The sequence below is a fragment of the Desmodus rotundus genome, chromosome 12 (assembly GCF_022682495.2).
Source record: "Desmodus rotundus isolate HL8 chromosome 12, HLdesRot8A.1, whole genome shotgun sequence".
In the NCBI taxonomy this organism is placed as follows: Eukaryota; Metazoa; Chordata; class Mammalia; order Chiroptera; family Phyllostomidae; genus Desmodus; species Desmodus rotundus.
In genome coordinates, this window is record NC_071398.1 from 1,816,224 (window position 1) to 1,839,595 (window position 23,372).

Here is a 23,372-nt window from a genome sequence, read left to right on the forward strand (position 1 = left end):
CCACACTTTCCTGCGGCAGAACCTGGTTTGGCATCAGGCCCCTGTCGGTCAATCGGCAGAGGTGCAGAGTCTGACTCGAGCTGGTCGGTGATGAGTCTCCATTGTCACGTGCGCAGGAAGCTGAGGCCTGAGTTCACGAAGTCTGTCCTCTCCACTCGCGTCTGCCCTTTGCCAGAACGTTGGCTTCGGAAGGTGGGGCTCGGACAGGCTCCCAGGCACACGGCCCTCCCATTGCCCTGTGCATTGGGCATCACTACCTGCGTGGGAACAAAAGAGGGGCCATTCGCCAGGTGTAGCAAACAGCACACACAGTGGATTTTCTTCCATGATTCTGCAACCGTTTTCCTCTCAGACCACTTTTCGGGCTGTCACCCCAGACCTCCAGCTGCTGCCCAGACAGCGAGCCGGCTGGGCGCCCACGACACGCACATGGGACATAGCACCAAGGAGGCACTGGGGGCCTGTCCAGCCAGAGGGCGGGGAGAGCTGCCCTTCAGGGCCGGTTCAGTCCACTGCCCCCCACTTGCTCAGGGCTTTGGTTAGCCCCCTTGGCCCATTATCCTCCACCTCATCCTGATTCTTCGGCTGTGCGCTCAGCAAGAGCTGGCCGACTTCCACAGAGACATTCCCGGGGTGCCGGCCCAGGGCCGGGGCCCGCAGGGCGGGGTGTGGGTGCTCGCATGTCCAGCTGGGGCTCTGCAGAGCAGAGAGATGTATTCCAAGCGGCTGGTTAGAGGCGCTCATGCAGGAACCTGAGCTCAGTGGGCCAGCCGTCCTGCCCTCCGGTCATTCAGCCAGGAGCGGAGAAAGTACGTTCCCACAGAAGCTGGGCTGGGAAAACAGGAACGAAACAGGAAGTTGTCATACACACGGGGGCTGTGGGGACTGGGGCCAGCTGGCCAGCTGAAGGGGCAGCCCCAGCGACCGGCCGCTGTCACCGGGAGATGCAGCGTCAGAGCAGTTTCTGAAAGACGTGGGAAATCTGAATTTGGATCTCTCCCAATCTGTAAACATTGGGCATCGGTTGGAAACATTCTGGCGCGAGTTGGATCGTGGGCTTGTGGGCCACCAGGGCGTCGTGATTGAGCTGAGTGAGGAGGCACGGGCAGCAGTCAGAGGGGCTCTTGAGCCAGGGAGTCAGAATTCTCAGACGACTTCTGGGCGGCTGCCAGTATCCTGCTGGGAAGGGACCGACACAGCCAGGGCCACTTGAGCTGGCCGCTGGGCGGCAGGGCTGCTCCTGGGGCATCCGTGAAGCCTGGCCAAGCCAGCATCTCACGGGGGCCTGCCTGTCCCTTGTGTCCCCCTCCTCTCTGCCTGCTCTTGACGGCAGAGACCCTGACCCATTCACCACCTGGCACATAGTAGGTGCTCGATAAAGAGTGGCTTATCCGAGAATGAAATGCGCTCTGTCCCACATTGCACTGGCCACGGGGACTTCTGTGGGTCAGGGCTCTAGGTGGGTTGTTGAGGCTGCGCAGGACGCTTATTCTGAATAAAGCAAATGAGGGGTGACGGGGGGGGTGGCCTGAGGAAGTGCCCCAGGGTGGGGAGAGCCAGCCAGAGCCTGCCACAGGTACCATCAAATCCACCCATCTCTGTAGAAGCCCGGGTTGCCTCTGTGTGCATTTCCAAGGTGGCAGCTCTGTGGTGCCCTTCGGTGGGGGGGTGATGTCCTGCCTAATGGACCTTGATGTCATTACAGCCATTCCCGCTCGCCGCCTAATTTCCCCGCACCTCCCGTACCGCTGGCCCCCACACCCACCTGTGGTGGCCACACAGCGCTGTCTCCTCGGGCCTCTTGATTAATTCTTTGCAGGTTTAAATCGACAATTATTATGCGTCCCATTAGTCATCTCTCCTCTGGGCTGCACAAATTTAGTTCTCCCGACAGCAATGAATCATGGGACAAAGTACTCATTTGCATGGCGTGCCAGCTCCTTCAATCAAACTCTGTTTTTATAACAGCTCATTGCCAGTCTCCTTAACATCTCTCTGTCCTGCATGTTAAACGCCGAGCTCGAAGGGTGCAGGTCGGCCTTGCCTGCTCTCTCCCCCACCCCTCGGGGCGTGAGGTCTCCGGGACCTGGTGTGGGGAGGGGGCTGGGCCCTCCCGGTGCCCCAGCCAGGTGGGGAAGCGGATCCCGACCCACCGGAGAGCTGACAAAAGTGGGTAGTAACGACCCAATTTACATGGAGGAGACTCATTACCAAGCAAGTCACCAGTCCGCTGGGCTGCAGGGTCGCTGCCGATGGGTCGGCTCTCCTGGAGTGAGTGGTGTTCTGCCAGCTCGTGGGAAATCACTGCAGCATAAAAATGCTTCAGGGACATGCTCTCTAGCGTGAAAGGAAAACAGGGAGCCCACGGATGGGAGGTGTAGGATGGGGGTCCCCCACTGGGGTGCCGAAGGGGTCCCAGACATGGTCCCCACCGTGCATCTCCCTGTGTCCAGCAGCATCGCGTCCTGCCCACTTTAGCTCTGTCCTCAGAGGGACGACAGGCAGACTGGGTTCCCCTGCACCTAGAACAGCACCTGGTTCCGGGCAGGGACTCGACTGCCATCTCAGTAACCAGGGAAAAGGAAACCCCGATGAAGTGACAAAAATTGTTACTTTTGTTTTCAAAAAGCGAGAGGGAAACACTTCAAAACTGCTCACGGCCCCCCGGGCGCTGTCCTGTGGGAAGAGACACTGAGGGTGAGGGCAGAGAGAGGCGGGGCAGTGACCGTAGATGTCCCGGTCTGGAGTTGCCCCCCAGCCCATTTCAGGGCTCCTCCCGCTCCCCGGACCGGGATCTCCTCACCTGCACTGTGCAGAAGTGAGTGATGTCCCGATGGTCCCCGTGCAAGACGTGCCAGGTGCCCTCCCCCACTCCCCCGAGGGCCTCAGGCCCTGGCGGGCGTCCAGGACCTGGACAAGTGGTCCCGTGTCCCTGTCATTCCGAGCCTCTCAGCCTGGTCTTACGTGTGTCTTACTATATCCCCCCTTGGAGACTGTCCTCGAGCAAGTGCGAGTCACAGTGGGAGCCCCGGCCTTGGATGCTCATTCCCAGCCGTAGGGGGGACATTCGTGCAGGACCAGCAGGTGGCACGTGGGCCAGTCCGTTGGCCTTGCTGGTAAAGGAGGCCTGCGGGGGCGCTCTGCCAGCTGTGGGAGGGGCGGGCCAGAGTCTCTGGGTGCTGGTGCCCCGCCCCCCCCTTTCTGAGCTCAGGCATGATCAGGAAGGAGAGAGCGGCCGGGTCTCAGGGTGCTGCAACGAAGCCCCTGTCAGCACTTTGTGGCCCTGCTTGCTGCCTCTGCACACGGCACCTTCAGGCGGGCTGCTGAGGAGGGAAAGGTCCCTGGAGGCAACTCCGAGAGGCGAGGCCCGACTCCCGGCCCCCGTAAGCACAGACCTTCATGTTCATTTGGAAGAATTAAAGCGCTGGGCCCGGACCGCCCATGGCTCCTGTGCTTTCTTTCCTTTGTGCAGCCAAGGCCGACTGCCTGCCACGTGCTGGGGCCCAGATACTGCCGTGGGTCCCGCTGAGAACAGACCAGCCAGGACCTGGCCTCGCTGGAGCCCACCCTCTCCGGGCCACATGCCAAGTGGCCCCGGTCAGCACCTGGGACAGCAAGAACTCAGAGCCCTGTGGTTCAGGGGGGCTCTTGAAGGGGCTGGAGCCTGAGGCTGCTCTTGAGCAGAAATCGGCTGGGGTTCTGGTGGGCACGTCACTGCTAGTGAGGAAGGGCGGGCGTTCCAGGAGTTGTGCGCTTGAAGGGGTCTTGGGAGCTGAGCTAGGGCTGGTGAGCTTTGTCCTGCGAAGGCCACGGGGGTGACAAGAGAGACCTCCGTGTGGCACAGGGACGATGACATGGATGGGGGCGCTGGAGAAGGGACCCACGGAGGTCGGAAGTTCAACACCACCTCCTGGAAGCTCAACACCGTTCCAATAAACAGTCCAACACAAGCCCCATGGCGGCGGAGCTGAGTGTGGGTGCCTGGGGCCGCATGGCTCAAGAGCCCTGAGATATTTGCTGCTCGGCTCCTGATGGAGGAAGTTCTCCAGTCCCTGGCCGAGAAAGGCCCGCGTGTTTATGGGAACCTGCTGTAGATGGAGGAGGGAGAGGCTTTCTCATCAACACCGCTCCGAAAGGAGCGTCCCTGCAGGAAGGGAATGGAAATGAGATGCTCGCCTCCTCCCACACACAGATTCCAAGTGAATTAAGGATGCAAGTGTGAGCGGCGGACCGTCTAGCTTTCCACAGGTGAGAGAGGGTCGGTCTTTCTTATCTGAGAAAGGACTTCCTAGATGAGGCACAAAAAGCACAGCTCGTAAAGGGGCAGGTTGTTAAGTGACAGCTACTACACTGTCACTACTGTTGCCACACACGCATGTGTACACACACGCACGCACGATCTATTTGGCAAGAGGCACCATGAACCGAGTTTGCGGCCAGAGTGGAAAAAAGACAATCGGCGTGCAGATGACGGGGTGGTGCCCGGAATGCGGCGGGAAGTCCTGTGTGTGAATTTTCTTGGCAAAGGACAGACGACCCCACGGACAAGTAGGGAGAGATCCAGACCAGGAGTTTCAGTGAAGAGAAACCGTCCGTCTGTCACCAAAGACAAACGGAAAGCACTCAGTCACATCAGGTATCAGAGGGACACAGTGAAGGGAACACGTTCGGTTCGGTCTCACTTCCCTGCAGCTGGCAAAACGCAGAGAGTCTGATGATTCATCCCAAGCGCAGCCACGGGGAGAGGCCGCTGGCGGGAGGGAAGCCAGCAGCCACTTTCAGCCGTGCCGGGCCACGCCCGAGGCCACGGGACCACGCCTCCTCCACGCCCCGGGCGCGCTGTGTCCCACACCTGCGCACAAGAGCACTTTGTACAGCCCTGTTTGGGGGGGGGGGGGGGGAATTAAGAAACCACCTTGTGGCCCTGAATCGGGGAACGGACTCACAGATGGGGGCACATTCGGGTAGATGAGGGGCCTGCTACACGGCAGGCAGTCACGGCAGCACGAATCCATCCTGCAAAATCAGTCCCGACAGAAGGAGCAAGAGGAGAAATAAGCTGTGATAGCGTTTATGCAAATTAAGGCGCACAAAGCAATGTGTTGTTTGTGGATATCTCTCTCCGTTTCCGTCCATCTCTTTAAAATTAGGACGAGGCCTGGGCCTCTCTCTTCACCCACATAAGTAGGAAATACTTACAAAAATGTAAGAACGGCTGCAGGGGGAAGGCATTTTAATGAAATCTCTAAGGTTCTTTTTTTCTTCACGAAAATTATTTTTAGCAAAATCAAGAGCATATTTTCTCTTGCTAATCATGGATGGCAGGCCCAAGGTTGTTTATCCCATTATCTTGTTACATCTGGGATTTCAGAAACCAAAAGAAAGGGCCCGCGTTGAGAGCCTCGAAGCAGGCAGGGGAGGCTGGGCCCCTTGCGGGCCTGAGCTCCCGGGTCTCAGACTCAGTGTCTGTGGAAGGCAGGACAGACCCCAGCGTGGACACCTCCTGGGTGTGTGGCCACTTTCCTGTCCCTCAAAGATGCTCCATTGCACCGAACCTCAGGAAGCCTGGGGGAAATGTCGGAGAAAAGGCCCACTCCAGGAAGCTGGGAGGGAATCGGGCAGGAGGGCTGGCAGGAGACAGGTCTCTGGCCTGGGTGCTCAGCCAGGACAGGGACCCTCTGGGGGGCGGTGCTCACCTGCATGCTTCTGCCCTGTCCCTGTGCCTAGTCCCCGCACCCTCACAACCCCGACATACCCTTAAATGTAGGCCAGGGTCACCTCCACCAGGAAGTCTTCCCAGACTCCCAGTCTGGATGATGGCCCTAGCTCGGCCTTCTTGGATTTGTCTTCTCACGAAGAGACTGGGCTCCATCACAGCAGGCAGGTTGTGAGCTCTGGGACCCCCCAGGCCTTGGGCGATGCCAGCTCACAGTGCCTGTTCCATGGCTGGCTTTGGTGGTGTGAGGAGAGGAAGGCAAGAGCTAGATAGGGGCTCAGGACAGCTGAAGATACTAGAGCCAGCGTGGCCAGCAAATACCCGTGGGCCTGACCAGACAGCACTGCTTCCCATCCCAGGACAGAAAACTCCCTGATGCCTCCAGGGAACATCACCAACTAACTGGGAGGTCCGTGTAGCCCCAGGTGCCTCTGGTGAGGGACTCAGTTAACTACCTGGACCAGCTCTCTCTCTCTCTGTGTCTCTCCCTCCCCCCACTTCCCTCTGCCTTCGGTCTCTGGGTCCCACATCCTCTGAATAGGAGCCAGTTCAGGGGCAGCCTTGGGTGTCAGGAGTGGTGGCTGTCCCCTCCAGCAGGGCTCAGTGAGGTCCTCTCTCAGCTGCCCCAGTGAGGCCCGGGATGAGCCCCTGTTGGCTCTGGGTGGACTCTGTGCCCACCCCTGACCCGTGGTCATGGTGGGTAGGAGTGGGTGGCTGGAGGCTGGGTCTGGAGGAGTGAAGCCAGCCCCCACCCTGTTGAGGCTCAGAGAGGGAAGGAGGGGCAGTTCTCCAGGAAAACTCGGGGTGAGCGGCGCTGGGAGGTGCAGTCCCGGTGGCCATCCAGTGCAGGGAGTGCCGCTGACGTGTATCGGGAAGACAAGAGCAGCGGCGTGCGCTCTCTGGGCTCCCAGTGGTGGCTCGTCCCCTTCAGAGGGCTCTGAGCTGAGCAGTGGGACAAGCAGAGGGCTGGCAGCCGTCAGCAAGTCCTCCCCCAGCGGCCAGTCTACACAGCAGCCTCCCAGCTCCTGCCCCAGGAGCTACGGCCCAGGCACGTTGAGGAGCCATGGACTCACCCTGCATTTTCAGCATTCAGAGCTCGTTTCTGATGTTCTCAGACCCTGTGGTCATCCACCAATCCAGCTGTGGGCTCTGCCCCTCAGAGAGGATGGATGGAGCTGCACTTTACTTATGGTTATGAATCGGAGGCACCTGCTCCTCGCTGCGGCCTCCGCCAGGAAGGAAGGAAAAGAAACTGGGTGCACGTGGCCGAAGGCTGGGCGAGGCGGACGGCGGGATTTGGGGGGTCCTGTGAGGTTTTACATGAAGGCCTCCGCAGTTCTTTGAGTTATTTCTCAGGATGAAGCTATGGATAAAGCGGTGAAGCATGGAGATTACACTGTGCAGACCACCAGTTGGCGAGAACGTCCAAACGAGAGCTCTCCAGGAGCTCTGGCTCAGTTGTTCGGCACGGTAGGGGGCCTCCCGCCCCGGTGAGACAGCCCTGGGGACACGGCCAGAGTCCACACCGGCGCTGCTGAGGCATCCAGGCCCTGGGTAACAATGACAACAAGCAAACAACAGCCACACTGGTGAGACCGCTGTGCGCGCCGCGCCGTGCTCTTCGCCTTCCCCATGGGCGGCAATTCTCACGACCTCCTCGGTGGCACTTGTGCTGTTACTAGGTCACGGCTACAGAAACCGAAGCTTGTGACACGTGGCCCCAGGTCACAGAGCTCGTAAATGGCAGAGCCAGGATTCAAACCCACGCGGACTCGGATTCTACAACTCAGGCTGTTAAGCATCACGCTTTCCTGTGGAAATGGACCCGGAGGGCGGCCGGCGCTGGAGGCTGCCCTGTCTGTGAATTGTGAGTACGAACACCAGCTCCCCACTGTGTGTGCGCCCCGCAGACAGAGCCCTGGGTTTGAAGTTCAAATCCCTGTTTGAAAGCCCCCGTGGAAGTCACTGGGGACCACCAGGGGGCGCTTCTTTTGCTAAGTGAGCTCTGTCTTCAAAAATACATTGCTTTGATAAATCAAAGACGTTCTTCTTATTAGTCACAACGAGAGCGGTCACGGGCCTTGGCCCCACGTGGTGCCAGGCCCCATTCTAACCCACTGCCACTAACAACTCCTCTCTGGAGTAGTCAGTGGTCCGGGAGGCGGGAAGGCGGGGTGGGCTGCCTGGTGCACGAACCTCGTCCTGCCTCCTCCCCGGAAGGCGGTTGGCTCGCATTCGCCAGTCCTCAGTGTGGCGAGGAGGGACCGCGTGGCTGAATTTGGCTCCATGCATGGTGGATAAAAGGGACAGATGTCACCCCGGCACTTTCTTCCAGCTCTCTCTCCTTCTTGGAGACCACGGAAGCCAGGTGGGGCCCTAAGATCTTACACTTGCTGTTGGCCTTGTGGCCCCCGAGGCTCCTGGTGGCTAATGGGGCTCAGGACCTAGCAGCCCCTGTTGACCGGGGAGCCGCCCAAGGGGGAGGAGCCTCCACTGAGCTACCTCCCTCCTGCGCTGAACTTCCGGCCTGCACCAAGTCCCCGCCCACCCCTCAAAGGAGTTCTTGGCATCCTGTTTCAACCGGGAGGACTAAGACTTGCCCCGCCCAGTCGAAGCCGCACAGCAATATCTGCATTAGCATCTTCGTTGACCAATCCCAGTGGCTCCATTCCAACCAGTCAGAACAGTGTGTTGGGACGGGGCGGGGCTGGTGGATTCCGGATCTGTTTTCTTCGATTTCAGAGGTGGGAGTGACAGGCCATACGGATGGGTTTCTATTTGGGGCAGAGCGAAAAGGGGCGATCAGACCTTCTGTTTCAAAAGCTGATGAGCGATTGATTGTGAATTTGTTTTTAATACTATTCTCACAGAACTCTGACGGAGTCACCCGTCCCTAACCCGACGGATACAGGCAGCTTCCCACCGCCTAGTGTGGGTCACGAGTGCCCCCCCCCAGTAGGAGAGCAGGACGTCTGTAGTCCCACTAAGCTCTGTGCAGCAAAGAATACCTACTGTGGTGGCCACAGAGCCCACCCAAGGAACCGAGCCCACGGCTGTGACCTCGCAGATGCCGACAAGGGAGCATACTTCTCAACACCGCAGCTGTGTGGCCCTCGCCATCACCATGCTCTGGACAGCGAAGCCAACACCTGCCTCTGAATTCCCTCCGCTCCCTACAGGCCCCCTGCCTCCGGGGATGCTCCGAGGGACTCATCTGTCACCTCCTGTCTCTACTGTTGTTTAAAACCACAAGGTCTCTCTTGAAAAAAGTTCCAACTTTACAGGCCATATTAAATATTAAAATCCACTTTATTGCCTAGCATTAACAGGCTGTATTAAAATACTCAATAAATCATGATTTGTTTGGGCCGCTGTTATAACATGAATAATACATGGGGAAACTTTCGGGCGATGAAGGCGATGAAAAAAAATCTGACGGTGTTTCCAGACTTTTCTTCTCTCTCTCTGTCTCCTCGGGCAGGCTGGAGCATTTGTCACCCTCTGACACGTTTCACTGTCGTTTCAGTCACCCCGCTGCCTCCGCGGAGGGTGCCGGGTAATTAAAAAGAACAGGCATAAGTATACGTAATAAAGTCAGAAGGCCTGCTAGTTATGGGCACGCTACACTTTATTAATGCTGCGGATAATTCAAAGGACAGCTAACGTAAAAAATCATCTCATTTGCCACGCTCTGGGACAGCTCCACAGGCGGGGCTGTGGGTCAGGCCAATGCGGGTCGGCCTTGGATCTGGGAGGGTCGTGAAGAGCATGACCGATGCGGGGCCTGCAGGCGTCTAGGTGACCTCAGGTGGGGAGACCCAGCGGGTCGAGGGGGGTCCTTCATTGTGCGCACCAGGACTGGGTGCTGCTGGAGGCTCCGCAGGCGAGTCGCCGGTGGGTGACTGTCCAGATCAGTCCGCGTGTGCGAGGCTGACGTCACCGCGATGTTTGCAGCAGCAGACACGTGGGAACGCCCACAGGGTCCCTCAGCCAGGTCGCTCCAGGTGAATCGTGGACGCGCGTGCTGCGGGGTCTCCCCCGATGTGCGGACAGGAGCGAGAGGGCTTGCTCTCCGTGGCTGCGTGGAAGATGCTCCAAGATGTGTGTTTCGGTCAGTGTGAAAGTGAAGGAAACGTGCCCCCGTTTGAGTTAGAGGTGGGGGGGATGGCACTGCTTTTGCGCGTGGGCGTGGGAGAAAGTCTCTACAAGGGTAAACAAAGCCAAAAGCTTTCGCTTGTTCACTGGGGGGTGGGGCCTGGAGAGACTTTAGGAAGAAGCGAGAAAGAGTGCTCTCTGAACGCCATGCCAGAACTTTTTATTTTTCCTCCGGTTGGCTGTATTCTTTACCTCAGTAAGTAAACAACTCTAACGTGAATTTTTGCCCACAAAGGTTGAACAGAGTCGGCGGGTGATTTTCAGAAAGGCTAAGTGCTTCTCCTGGTCGGGGGGAGAGTGTGGGCCCCCCAGCTGCTGTAGACCATCAGGCGAAGGCCTAGGGGCCACGGTCAGCTGTGCCACTAGAATGGGGACGTCCACAAAGACCAGCTGTCCATGGGCTTCTTCCCGCAGAACAGAGACAGACTGGCAGGTCCATCCATTGTCCCGTGTAGACCATTTCTCCAGAGGAGGCCGGGAAATACTCAGATAAAACTGGCTGTGAAGACAATAGATCCCTGGGCATTGGTGCACGCAGACGCCCCCTGGACCACACCTGCTGGGCCCGCTGGCTGGACACAGTGGGCTGCAGAGAAGGAGGGCGCACAGGTCCCTCCCCCGGCCCAGCCGCAATGCTCAGAGGTTCCCAGGGGACACCAGGGCTGCGGAGCTGCCAAGTGGCACTGTTTTCTGAGGGCAGATGGCAGTCTGGACTCCGGTGTGGAACCTCCTGAGTTTTGTGCGTTGGCAAATAGTTTTTTAAAGGATTCCATTGGATGAGCTAAACACTGAGCATCTCTGTGGACCACATACAGCAGCCAGGCAGCCGTTTCCGACGTCGCCACAGATTCAGGAGTGGTGCAAAGGCATGTCATCTCCCCCAACAATGTACTTCTCTACCATAGACACCCCAGATCCCTGAGGGGGCTCCATGGCTGATGACAATGTAGGGGGTGGGGCTACCTGCCGAGCCCTGGGGTGGGGGTCCAGAGGCCGCTGTGCACCTGCCCTGGCGGGGCCCTGAGTGAGTGACAGGCTTCCCTGACCTTATGATGTCACACCTGCCTCACCCCACTGGCCCCACTTCCACCAGGAGCCAGAAACACTGACAGGGAGAAGCTTGAATATTCACTGAGGGAGGGGGGTTAGCAGGTGTGAACTGCTTGCTTTGTCTTTAAGAACCATGTGAGCCAGGCCCAAGGACCAGTAAACGTACCCCAGCCCCGGCTGAATGAGGCCTAGCCAGCCAGCTGTAACCCCCTGAAATCACCCCTTATTTCCCTATGGACTGGCGTGGTGTCCTCAGTGGGCCCAGCCTCCCTGATGTCACAGCGGGGAGTGCCGGGCAGGGAGGGGGTAAGAGGCGGGCACCCTGGCAGGGAGAATGAAGGAAGTGAAGAGTGGTGAGGGACTACTGCGCACTGGGCCTGCGCAGGGGGGCTCATCCAGGTAGACAAGTGGACTGGACGTACCCCAGCCTGGGCATGGGTGTGGGGACCCCACCAGGGCGTCCCAGCCTGTGGCGGCTCTGCCCAAGGGCAGCCGTCTCCGAAGAAGCTGTTTGGTGCCGTAACCCACCCCCACCCCCAGCGCCCAGACGGCTCAGGGCCATTTGTCAGCTTGTCAAGCCGGGTGTGGCTCTCTGCCAGGCTGCGAGAAGTGACATTAATACCTTTATCAGCCTGGCTGTGGGCTGGCAGCTGGGATTATTTCAGGTGACATGCCTCCACCTCGGCAAATGAAACGGAGTACAGCGCACCTCCGCAGACACTCAGGCGGAACCGTTCAAAGCTGCACGAGTTCCCGTCCGAGACCACAGCCGACGCCTCACCGGGAGGCCTGTTTCCGATCAGAAGCCCAGACGGCTGTGTGACTCGGGAGCACAGAGGTCCCTGGGAGAGTCACGGAGTGGGTGTGACAGTGGCCGCTCCCAGTAAGGGTCTCCCTTTTGTCAAACGTGGGCTCCGTGAATGTGACTGAGTGCATTTCCCTATTTTTCAATCTTTAAAAAGTTGTGGTTTTATGCATCGCCGTGGACAGGCAGTATGTGTGATGTAGACAGGGAGCAGGGGGACCCTGGGTCCCCGTCACCACGAGACACTACGTTGTGAATCTCCGTGTTCCGTGTCTCGGGCGGGAGAACCCTGACGACGGTCTGGACGCTCCCCCCATGGGATGGTGCGGCCTGAGAAACGCAGCGGGGACGTCCACACTGCCCAAGAGTCTGCTCACCGTGGCCCCTCCAGTCCAAGGAGGCTGCAGCCGGAAACGAAGCAAAGGTGGAGACTCGGACGGGCAGCAAAGGGAGACTCGGGAAAGGTGACCGAGAGCACAGATGGTCATCCAAGGCCAGCGGTGCGGCTGTGAAAGGTGGACAGTGAGGAGGCTGGCAGGAAAATGGATGCGTCAGACACACGGTGTTGGAGGAGAGCTCTGGATGCCCGGGACCGCCAGGAAGGTGAACAAGAGGGTCCTAGTGCGGAGGAAGCCTGAGATGTCACCGGGCAGGGCGGGGGCGGGCCTATGGGGACACAGGGAGGAGGCTGGGTTCCCTGGAGAAGGCAATACACCGGGAACACCGAAGGCAGAGAAAAGAGGAAGCCGAACGGGAGACGGGTGGACTCCGTACAAGCAGCCACAGGCTGCGTCCACAGGAGCTGAGCAGGGGACAGGACACTGGGGGTGCCACTCACACTCCCAGGGTCCCTGGGTGTCAGACACAGATGCCTGAGCCACGGACGATGTGGGTGGCACATGCGTGTTGCTCTGAGCTGCCAAGTTTGTGACAACTCGTTATGTAGCTATGGGAGCTCATTTGCAGGACACTGGGGCTCAGGGAGGTGGCGTCCCTCCCCACCGCCATTGTGCTGGCCATCTGGTTTCTGCCCCTGTGGGTGACGATAGGCTCAGGTCCTCACCCCAAGGCAAGCGGGTGGCCCAGCCAGTGGACTCCTGGCCAGGGCCCTGATGGGGGTCACATGGCTGAGGAACTCTGACGTCCCTTGTTCCTGGGGACGGGGCTGCTGGTGCCTGGGGAGCAGCCGCTCCTGTTGACTCGAACCCACGCGTTCAGAGTCTTAAAGCTCCTGAGGGTGGGCTGGGCCCATTCCCAGGTGTGCACCCAGGGGGTGGGGGTGGGGGTGGGGATGGGGGTGGGGATGGGGGTGGGGTTGTGAGCCAACCTCTGGACGCCCAACGTCCGCACGTCAGCAGCTGGCCAACAGCCTTCTCCTGGCCACACTGTGCGACTCCCCCCGGTCTCTGTCACTTTAAGGCATGTGCAAATCCCTTATTTTTTGCTAGTTTTTCTTGGCACTTCCTGCCCAGCTGTTGCCCACAGGGCCCACCTGAGGTCGTGGAGCAGCGCTTACCCTTTGGGGTGGGCACCAGGGAGGCAGGGAGGTGCAGTGGGTCCCCAGCACAGGTCTCTGGCCCTGCCTTCAGCGCCCGGGGGCAGAGCTCACCTTTTCCCCTTTGGTGGCTATTTTAAGAATTGTCACAGTACCTGAAATACCAATCCAGCCTCTGCCCAGTGTGAGATCCGACAGTGACAGTGAGGGGAGGAGGGGATGGAAGAGGGGCAGGGTGGCCCTCCTGCAGTCAGGCAGGAGATGTGGGGCACAGGGCTGACTTCCCTCCTCACTCCCACTCACTGTCCTCCCGGCCAGCCCAGTGCAGGACCTGGGCCAGCTGCTTGGCCTCTGAGCCTCGGCTTCCTCCTCTAGGAAACCGGGGCACCAGCCTCCTCTCCTTGTGGGCTGTCTGGCTGTGGTGAGGATTAGCTCGGGTACCCAGGACAGCCCAGAGACGGTCTTCGCCGCTGCCACCAAGAGGAAGCAGGCCGAGGGACCTCCTGCGCTCTGCCCACCCCGCCCCCACGGCCTGCAGACAGCCCCTGCCTAGCCTCCGGGGTGGGTCCCACAGCTGGCCCTGTCCTGCGCCTTCTCTCCCGGGAGTTCTCAGCCAGCACCGCCCACCAGCTCCCTGGGGAACTTCGTGGCACCCAGGGAGGGGGTGCCAGTTAAATGCCACCCAGGCCTAAGGGCTGTCCTTCTCTGCTTATTTTGATTCTGGGATTGGACTCTGTCCAAGCAGGAGGCTGGGGCGAGGAGGCAGGTGCTTAGGGCCCCACCCAGGCAAGTCCCCCTCCCACCAGCCGGCTGGCCCCAGCTCTTCGCGCACACAGCACCACCCTGGGGCCCCCGTGGAGACAAAGATGGGGGATAAATGTGCGGGTTTAATGGCGCTCTGTCATTTTGACCACCTCCGCAGCTTGGCTGTGGCATTTTAATCCACTTTGCGTGCTGGACGTGAGGAACCGACAGAGCGTCACCGGGAAGGTAATGTCTCTCTGTAATGGCCTTGTGCGGTGCCTGTGATTCTAAACACAAATTTATTTGCTTTTATCACTTTGGAATAAAAGCGAAAGGAAATGAACCTCTAGAAGAAAGCCGCTCTTACCCCCTTCCTTCTATTCCCTCCGGCAGCAGCAGGCCTCTCCTTTCATCTCTCCCCCTGCTCCTGCCGGCCCCATTATCTGCTCCCGCCCTCTCTCTTTCAGCTCCAGCCCGTGGAGGTGAACTCACACCCTGCCAGCCCGAGGAGTGGAGTCCATCGTCTGCAGGGTAGGGCCAGCTTCCCTCAGGTTCCTGCTCCTTCAGTCCGGGACGGCACTTAGAGTTTCAGATGAAGTCTGTAGGGACTCCCCCCTCCCTCCCCCCTTCCTGCCGCCCTCTTCTTGGCAGGAACAGTGCTAGGCTGTGGGGTTGAGGGTAAAGGGGGACCACAGTCCCGTCCAGATTAAGGTGGAATCGGCGAGTCACCCGGAGCGGGAGTGGCTGACCCGGAGTCCCACGGGACAGAGGAGGGCATGTCACTGAAGCCATCTACCTCTTGGCCAGGAGTTTGGGTTTTATCCCCATTAAGGAGGAAGCAAGCGGTGACGGTTTTCAGCGAGGAGGCGTGGTGACTGGGAGAGGGGGAGGAGGGTGGGTCCAGGGCTGGGCTGCAGGCAGAGAGACACGGGGCAGGATGGGAGTTAGACGGGGCCTAATACCTCAGGGAGTGCAGTCGGCTTCCCTTCCCTTGTCTCCCCCCCTTTTTCCTGCCTATCCCACAGGAGATAAATGGAGCCAGTTTTCCCAGTCGGCTGCTCTGCTCTGATCTGGCCCTGCTTATGTGAAAGGACACCCCAGGAGCACCCGGGGCAGCTCCCAGCAGGAGGTGGGCAGACACCCCACTAGGGAGTCTGACCTCAGGGTGCGGAAAGAGCCGGAGATGGAGGACAGGTGACACCACGCAGCAGGCCAGGTGCCTGTCCACCATCCTGGTCCCACCGGCCTGCCCCCTCGGCAGGGGATGGGGCTGCTGGAGTGAGAACCTGCCCAGGCGTCTTGGGGCACCTCTGACTGTGGACTCGGGGGCCACAGAGCTCAGTGTTCCCTCTGCAGCCCCAGGGGCAGGACATGAGCAAAGGCTCTGCCTGCCACTTGCCAGGCGACTCAGGTTAACAGTCGCTCCTCACCAGTTACCCCCGAACTTCCTCAAGCTCCTTGCTCTGTGAAATGGGCCACGAACCTCTGCCAGCAGCCCCTGTTCCCGCCCCCACAGCCCGAGTGACACACCAGAGATAGACGAGGCTGGCTCCTGGTGCCACGGCTCCGCCCCAGGGTAGCCGCGTGTGTGCATGGCGCTGCGAGGGGAGGAGGCACATGGGCTCTCAAGCCAACCTGAGCTGGGGCTGCTGCCTCAGCGGGGCAGCAGTGTCCAGGCTTGAGTAAGGGGCAGCCAGCGAGTCCTGGGTGACGGCGGTGAAGTCCAGCTAGAGGTGGAGTCACCGGGTTGCCGAACCTGGACGTTCCCTGGAACCTGGCTGATATCCCAGGTGGACTCAGATTCCATCTGGACCCAGCCCAGTCCATCTGAAACCCCCGTGGTGTGCTCACTGCCCGAAGCCACGCTTCTCTGTTCTCTAGGAGAGAAAAGCAGACTTGCCAGTGGAATTTCATCCTGGCTCAAAAAGCCCCTGGACAGCCCACCATTCACTCCTCCCAGGAGAGCTGGGGGCAGGGGTGCGAGCGGCTCCAGAGGAAGCAGCCTGCTGATACTCCAGCACATCCCGGAACAGTGGTAGGCTCGGGAGCGGGCATGCCGCCCTGCAACCTGGGCCCATGAGCTGAGCTGGGAGTTTTCCTGGGAGCCAGGCCAGAGCGAGCTGAGCTGAGTAGGATGGCTCACCCAAGGACGGAGGCTACAGGAGAGCAGAGCACAGAGGAAGAAGCCCTGGTCTGGTGACATGGGCCCAGCCCCTGGATCAAGCTCTGCCTGAAGTCCCCCCCCCCCCGTGGGCATTTCAGTGATAAAATCCCTTTTTGGTTTAAGTCCGTTTATTTGAGCTGTTGGCTCTTGGAATCCAAACCAACCCAGCAGATGGAGAAAGACATGTGTCCAGTCAAGAAGAGGAGGGAGGAGGGTCCATAGCGGGGTCACAGGGCCCTGTCCAGCCGCAGGTGATGAGTGCAGAAGCCCAGATTCAAGAACTGTTCCAACAATGGAGAGGACCGCCAGCCCTGCAGGCTAGTATGTGGAAACAATTTGGAGTCCCCAGGAGAACAAGGAGCCGGGGTCCACTCCCTGGCTCTGCCCCCAGCTTATGTGTGACTTCCAGAAAGCCGCCTTCATCCCGGGGCACTGGTCCTCCAGTCTGTTGTAGTGGTGAGGTCATGAAGTTCCCTTTGTCGATGGCTTATTACGGGTCTCCATTGCCATCCTGAGTCCTCCGGGCAGGCAGCGGACACTGCCCTGGGGCCTCCAGCTGGCCCCCCAGGTTCTCCACAGCAGAAGGGCAGCACGGGCTGACCTCGGGACACCTCGGGAGACCAGGGGAGGCCTTCGGGGTTGGAGGTGGGAGACCAGGCAAGAGCTGGGACACATGGGTGTGTGTAGGGGGGTGGACAGGGGGAGTTGCATGTCCGCTCTGAAGGTCCCGAGCTGGGCGCACCAAGCTGTTGATTAAATCCGGGCTCTGACAGCTTTTCACCCGTGGGATTTTGTACGTTCTTTTTTGGGGCGTTTTCGGGGCTGTCAGCGGCTTAAGTAAAAAGGAGATGTGGGGAGATCGTGCTATGAAATATTCATATTTTTCTTTGTTTTAATGAGATTCCTTCCCCTACAGGCGGCAGGAGGACAGCCTTCGGAGGCCTGTTTGTTGTCTTTGGAATGAAACCCTCACGCACTCAGGGCGATGACGAAGGGGCCGTTTTTCCCGGGCACGGGGAACTAATTGTTTCAAGCCTGTGCTGATTGATGCACTTTTATGAGCAGTTTTAAAACATCAGGTGCATTTTGTGAACCGTTTGTGAACAGTCTCAGCCACGGGGGGAGGGGGCGGGGGGGACAGCAGTGGTGCGGGATGTTCCCCACACGGAGGCCCCAAAGGTCCACGCCTGCTCCACCATGACCCCTGGGCGTGGACCAGAAAGAGTTCCCCATAAGTGCGGGAGGTGGTTACAGAGAACTTCCTATGTTCCAGAGGGCGGTGCCCCCCTCCCGCAGCTCCACCCTGTCCCCCGGGGAGCAGAGCCTGCGGTCCTTCAGTGCCTAGCCAAGGGGCGCCCCCCCCAGCCCTCCAGGATACTCAGGGGGGTGCTCTTCTTTGCCCTGCCCTCACAGCCCTTTGTCTGAGGTCTCAGGGGCTAGTCGCTGTCCATGGTTGGCTAAGGCTGCTGACAGGATGTCCCTCCTACCTGCCTGGGGTCCCCGCTGGGCCAGCCAAGGACCTGTGCTCTGCAGAGGGGCCCTCTGGACTGAGGGGGAGAGAGGGAGAAAGAAGGAATACATCCCCTTACTGTTTGGTATTTTAAAATAGACACATTAGATAGGAGCATACTTATTAAGTTCACCCTCTCCTTCCAGGGGTGTGGGTGGGGGAGGGGTGTCGCTTGCTGAGCGGAGTGATAGGCATGAGGGCCTGGATGGTGCAGATAAGGGAGCTGCACATTCCCCCACGGGAGCAGAGAAGGAGAAAGAGCCCCCGGGTGAGGGGCTGGAGGCCACGAGGCAGCGAGAGAGGGGCTTGGGGAACAACGGACCCCTTTCTAAACGACGCTGGGGAATTGTTTCCATGATATGTACTGTAAATCCTCGCCTCGTCTCCCCGTGTGCCGTCCCGTTAGTGCGTGGTGAGCACGGGGGAGCTGCAGAGCTGGAGAAGGCTGTGCGAACGGTCACACGTGACTCCGAGCTGGACCCAGGCCGGGCGTCACGCGGAAGCCTGTGAGTCTCAGAGGGGCACAGCCCCACCTCCTCCACGCCTGGGGCACCAGGGCTGAGGGGTAAGTGCTGGGTGCCCACCTCCTAGCTGTGCTGCCTTGGACCTTGTACTCTCTCTCGCCTGCCTTAGCTTGCTTATCTGCAAGTAGGGCTAAAAATAGTCCCTTACCTTGGAGGCCGCTGGGAAGCTCAAAGACACAGATGTGGCCGGTGGTGAGGACGGCGCACGAGAACACAAATGCTACCCTCTCCCGTTCTGAGCGGAGAGGTGTGCCCGAGGCGCCAGGGCTTCGGGGGAAGATGAGTGAGGCCTTTCAAGTATTGTTACTAAGGTTGCTGGGTGAGGCACGGGCCGGACGCCCAGTGAGCGTGAATCTCAGGTCACAGCACCTAATTTGAAATTCAAGTTCAACCGAGCACCCTGCAGCTTCAGGCGATCAATCTGGCAGCCTGAACGCCTACCCTTTGACCCTAAGATTTCACTTCTGGGACTCTGTTCTAAGTAAATAATCTTAAATAAGAAACGTTTTATGCCAGGACCTTGTCTTGGAGTGTTTTGAAAGCGAACGCTGAGAAATCAGGAACAAACAGTAGGCCCATGCGCAGGGGCCGGATGGGCGCTAGGACCCCCCTTTCCCTGCCCGCCGCTGGGCCAGCGGCCCTGCTCTCCCGCCGCCCCCACACCGGGCCACGTGCTCGCCCTTCCTCTCCCTCTCTCTTTCATCTCTCTCAGTTACAAAGTTCTTCTTAAAAAAATTTTTTAAAAAACAAACAAAACAAATTCCACATTTCCCTGCTGAGACTTCGCCTAATGAAGTATTTTATCGTATTCATTCCTGCAAAAAGAATGAAGTTGGGTGTTTGTTGAACTCATTTTTGCTTTGATGTATTCCCTGCATCCTTCACGCTGGGGACACGACTGTTTCTGCAAATGGCTTTTTCCAAGATGCCGATTTATTTTTCATCACCTCTGCCCCTCAGTTTGGTTCCAAGCTACGCGTGGTACTTCTTTTTGTTGAGTAGCTCAAGCCGGGAGATACTGCAGGTAAAGTCTCTCCCTTTGGGGAAGCAAAGCTACACCTTGGAAGGGTGAGGATGCACCCGTCCTGAATAGGGACACATGCCACTCTCCTGTGGCTTCCAGAATGGAAGCACAATGACGTCATCCCCCATCCGTGAGACTTCTGCAGACTCCCTCGGACACTGCCTCCGAGGCACCACATGTTGGTGAGGTCGCCCTCCCTGCCTACGAGGACAAGGACGGACCTCCCAGTCAGCCAGTGTCGTTCCACTACGCCCCACCTGCTTCTCAGAAAAGGAAAAGCAAAGCAAAAAGGAAAAGCGAAGTCCAACCCCTGGGCACTTTTGTCTTAAATACAGGGCGGGGCAAGAGTGTGTTGACAGTTGTGAGTAGGCAAAACAGTTTATTCTTCTGTTATCGGGTATTAATTATTGCACCGTTTTCCACAGGCAACTGTAAACCTACGTTTGCCCCACCTTCTGCATGGGCTTTCTCAAGAAAATATTTATACAGAAGTCATCTGTATTCATCACAAAAACAGGAAAAGAGAGGAAACCAGAGACAAGGTATATGTGTGCATGTGTGTGAACATGTGTGCATGCTCACGCGTAATCCCCCACCTGGCGGGGACCTGTGTGTGGAAGGACAGGAGGGTTGGAGCTGGGCTGTGGGGGGACATCACCCCTCCTGGGCCTTGGCCCCGCTGGACCTTCCGCTGCCCTCTCCACCCCCTGCACCTCCACAGTCATACTGAGGGGCTGCCGCAGGGAGCACAGGCGGCGGTCGTCGCCGGTCCAGCACCCCTTCTCCTTCTCAACCCAAACCTTCCTCCCCATCAAAGCCTGCTGTGAGCAGGAAGGGGGTGATTTGGTCAGCCCCAGCAGCAAGGGTGTCTCTGAGACGGATACTTAGCCTTAGCCATTCTGAGTCGGTGGGATGGAAGGGAAGTGGGAGGGGCCTCTTGGTAAGTAGGAGCTGTTTTTGGACCTGAGGCTGAAGGTGGCCGTCTTGCCTCCCCAGACTCTGCTTGAGAGGGACCCGTGCAGCGGAGGGTAGGGCTGGGGGGCGGAGGGCAAGCCCAGGCCTGGCTGTGGCCCCGTTTCCCAAGCGGGCGTGTCCGTTTCATGCCAGCACGAGCTGGACTCACATTTCCTGCTCTTAGCGCAAAGTTGGGGGCGGGACTGTTACTTTTAAAATACTATCATCTTTAAGTGACCCAGCCCAGTGCTTACTGGAAAGTTGCAGGGGGTGGGGGGTTATTCCCCCCAAAGTTTCCAAGGATGCTGGTCGGCAAGTTCTGCTGCTGGCTGAAGTCAGGGGATTCCAAATTGACCTCCTGTGTGGTCAGAGAACATAGGAGCTTTGTAATGTTCTCTTCCTGTGGCATCTCTTGAAATGTTATTACACTGTCTACCCAGTGAGTGTCTGTTTGCCCCGGGAAAAAGGTGTCTTAGCCCTCTATAAAAGTCAAGGAGGTGGAAGTGGTTGACCAGGGGCCTCAGCTATTCTCTCTGTCAGTCTCTGTCGTTGCTGGTTTCTCCCATAATCCATCTGTCAGTTCCTGGCAAAGGTGCTCAGGAGGCCCGGCTGTGACTGTGGCCTCGTCTAGCTCTGCTTTTCTTCGTATACATTTTCTTTTTTAAAGATTTTATTTATTTATTTTTAGATAGGGGAAGGGAGGGAGAAAGAGAGGGAGAGAAATATCAGTGTGGTTGCCTCTCCAGCATCCCCCACTGGGGACTTGGCCTACAACCCAGGCATTTGTCCTGACTAGGAATCGAACCGGCAACCCCTTGGTTTGCGGTCTGGCGCTCAATCCACTGAGCCACACCAGCCAGGGTTGTAGTTTTTTGGATGCTTCCACTTTGTCTTTTTTTTGCATCTTTTTATTTTCCACTTATTTTGTATACGAGTTTTAACTGGGTGCATTGTACACAGCATACACGTGGTTCTTGCTTTTAGTCCTGTCTCAAAGCCTCTGCCTGTGATTGGACGGCACGTCCTTTTTGCAACTAATGCCACTGTGGACACGCATGGAACATGGCCGTTTTCCTACCTGCTTTCCGTTTGCCTCGTCTTTGTGGTCCTGCTTTTCTGGCCCTCTTTTGTGTCAATAAAATATTTTATTGTTTCATCTAAATTTCCATATTGGCTTTCTATCCAGATAGCTTTACATTATATCCTTCGTAATGTCAGGGGTTCCAATACTGAACCCATTCTACTTACAGTGAACATTGAGTTAGTTTATGTAAAACAGGGGACACTTGAAATAGTACCATATTTTTGCCGTGTATAATGCATGCCCACGTTTTTTGGCCCAAACTTTCAGGAAAAAAAAATTTTTTTGTTTTACCGTTTAAATTCAATTTATTTATTTATATTTAGATCACTGTTTTTTTTGTATTGGAAAGGGATTTTAGCATTTATTTTTGAACATATCATGGTACAAGAAATTTTATGTAACAAATAACGACAAGACACAAGAACAGATACGAGGTATTTCAGGAACTACCGATGTGTAATGTGCATCCTACTTTCCTTCAAATATCTGGGCAAAACGGGGCACGCTATACACAGTGGGGTACAGTGTGTTTCACTCAGCCAGCCCTCACTCGGCGGTGCCTTGTTGCCTGTACACACGGCATAGAAGAAACCTATTCCTGCCGTGCTAAAACCGTCTAAATATTTGGTTATAAAAATATAAATATTTTTAAAGGAAGTCATGCATTTTATTTAAACAGAAAATTTTAAGTTCAGTCTTTTGTGCTCGCTTACATACCTACTATTCCCGCAACCCTTATTTCCTCGGCTTAAGAAACTTCTGTCGCATCTTTTGTGTGGCAGGTCTGCGGGTGACAACTTGTCACCGTTTCTGTTTCACGAACCTGTCTATTTTACGTTCGTTTCTGAAGGATCTTTTCTGTGAATATAAAATTCTTGCTTGGCGGTTGGATTCTGCCTTTTGTACTTTAATTTATGTTTTTCCTCTTTCTTCTGGCTTCCATTGTTTAGGAAAAGAAATCAGTCATCATTCTCACTGTTTTTCCCCTGATGTTACCTATTGTTTCCTAAAGGTAGAATTGACACGCGTTGTTGTTTTATTTCCAGGTGATCGCTGTGGCTAGGACTTCCAATACTCTGAAATGAAAGCGGCGAGAGTAGCATCCTTGTCCTGTTCCTGAGCTTAAAGGAAAAGTGTTCAACCTTCCAGCGCCGAGTAGGGCGTCGCCTGTGAACCTGCAAGGCGTGGGCTTCATTATGTCGAGAAACAGTTCTTCTATACCCAGCGCGCTGTGAGCTTTTAATTAGGAAAGGGTGTTGGATTGTGTCAAATGCTATTTCTGCCTCTGCCGAGATAATCACAGGGTGTTTATTTTTCTTTCTTTTTTTTTGTGGCGAGTCATATCAGTGATTTGTGGGTGTTGAGCCATCCTTGCGTGCCCAGGACAAGTCCCACTCGCTCATTGTGCAGATCCGGCCAATACGCTGTTGGACTCTCCTCGCTAGCATTCTCTTGGGGGCCCATGAGCCTGGCCTTCTTGCAAAGACTAGGATGTACCAACTTCACCGCCACCTCAGGGCCTCTGAACAGGCCTGGACTCTCTGCCCAACTCTTCCTGGGCCACCTCCTGTGGTCTCTGCTCACCTGCCAGCCTCACAGAGGAAACCTGGAGGATCCTCCGTCTCATTCACCTGCTGACTTTCCCACGACAGCACCTGCTGAGCTCGGAAAGGCACCTCCCCCTTATCGTTTACCTTGTGTGCCGTCTGTGGGGGGCAGGTTGGGTGCCTCCCTGGACTTTACAGAGCTTGGCTTCACTCCCTGGTCCCACGCAGGTGCAGGCTGAGCCCTCCAATCTCCTACAATGTCCCTTCCAGTGCCAGGAGCCAGACAGGTGTCTCCAGTGGGCCCAGCCTAAGGGGATACCTCACAGGCAGCACCCCAGCTCCGTTCCCAGGGGACACCAGGGTGGCGGGGTGCGGGGAGACCCAGAGCTCCGGCCCCATCTGAGGGGTTCCCGCACAGCTCCTTGTGGCTGCCACCTGGGAACGCAGGTAACCCCGCTGGACTTGCTACATGTGTGCAACCTCCACGTTTCTAAATACTGGCCAACACTTCCATCGTTCCACACTTCATGGGTCGAAAGGAACCGGAACGCACACTCCGCTCCAGAGCTAGCAGGATGGGGGCTGCGTGAGGCCAGCCGA

General features: G+C 57.4%; 1 long non-coding RNA gene across 1 annotated transcript; it reads left to right on the forward strand.

The window, feature by feature from the left end:
- Positions 1 to 14,075: 14,075 nt before the first annotated feature.
- Positions 14,076 to 17,199, forward strand: LOC128779802 (uncharacterized). Its single transcript, XR_008425877.1, has 3 exons — positions 14,076 to 14,211; positions 14,433 to 14,496; positions 14,991 to 17,199. It is a non-coding gene; the product is annotated as an uncharacterized lncRNA (long non-coding RNA).
- The last annotated feature ends 6,173 nt before the right edge of the window (positions 17,200 to 23,372 follow it).